Here is a 1,432-nt window from a genome sequence, read left to right as displayed (position 1 = left end):
ACAAAAACGTTTTTCAATCGCTCCGTCAGACCATGTCCAAATCTGCTCTCTGCCCCATTGACCTTGGAACTGTGACCTCCAATTTCGGAGCTCCCACAGTGATGGCTTTTCCTACCATGATGCTATACACCGACTATCACGAGCCTAGGTCGAGCCGTTTAGATTTGTGCCGCAATTCTGCATTTCCACCCTATACCTTAAGTTAAGGAGGGAATGTTCCCCCTTTATTTACACCTCTTGACCTTTGACCTTTGACCCCCAGCTTTGACATCCCAACTCGTTTTCGGATTACTCCACCCCCCCACGTCCCGAATATCGTGACCGTACGTCGAGCGGTCAAGATTTGTGCCCAACTGTTGTCGCACGGACGCACGGACGGACGCACGCTCATGCGATTCTACAAGCTGCATCTGACTATGTCAGATGAGCTAAAAACTGCCTAAAATTCAAGTCGCACGTTTGAATTTAAAATTTTTGCGAATAAAGAGACATAACTCATAAAATACGGCACTTAATAACAATCCCTGATGCTCTTTTTTACAGCAATATGTTACCATTAAAACGAGTGTAAAATTAAATTATTCCGAGTTGTAATCACAGAGAAATATCCATTTATACATCGACTACTAAGTCAGAAATTTGAACGGAGAAATCAGCGTTTTTCTGACGTCAGCCGCGGCTCACTACACATGTACGCGGGCAAGCAAAACGCTCTGACAGTTCACATGTACCGTTATATGGAGAAATGAGCATGTACACAGGTGGCACATAGTGTTAGCCATCAAATAAAGTTGAAAATAAAAAATCGGTAAAAATTTTCCTAAAACCTTGAGAGTATCTTGGAATGCAAGCTGTTCTTCAACACTATCTCGAAACGCGAACCGAATGCTCAAGTAATCATACATTTAACTTCGACAACGATAATAAAAATGTTAATATTGATAATAATAATAATAACCGGGGCACCTTCATGTGACGACGTTCCAAGCATTGCCGCCGATCCCTCCCTCCTTTCCTCCCTCCCTCCCTACCCTAACCCTAACCCTACACCTCCCTCCCTACCTCCCTTCCTCCCTCCCTACACCTCCCTCGCTCTTTCCCTCCCTTCCTCTCTTCCTCCCTCCCTCCCTACCCTAACCCTAACCCTACACCTCCCTCCCTACCTCCCTTCCTCCCTCCCTACACCTCCCTCGCTCTTTCCCTCCCTTCCTCTCTTCCTCCCTCCCTCCCTACCCTAACCCTAACCCTACACCTCCCTCCCTACCTCCCTTCCTCCCTCCCTACACCTCCCTCGCTCTTTCCCTCCCTTCCTCTCTTCCTCCCTCCCTCCCTACCCTAACCCTAACCCTACACCTCCCTCCCTACCTCCCTTCCTCCCTCCCTACACCTCCCTCGCTCTTTCCCTCCCTTCCTCTCTTCCTCCCTCCCTCCC

This window comes from Priapulus caudatus, unplaced genomic scaffold (assembly GCF_000485595.1).
Source record: "Priapulus caudatus unplaced genomic scaffold, Priapulus_caudatus-5.0.1 Scaffold516, whole genome shotgun sequence".
Lineage (NCBI taxonomy): Eukaryota > Metazoa > Priapulida > Priapulimorpha > Priapulimorphida > Priapulidae > Priapulus > Priapulus caudatus.
Note: the sequence above shows the minus strand (reverse complement) of the source record.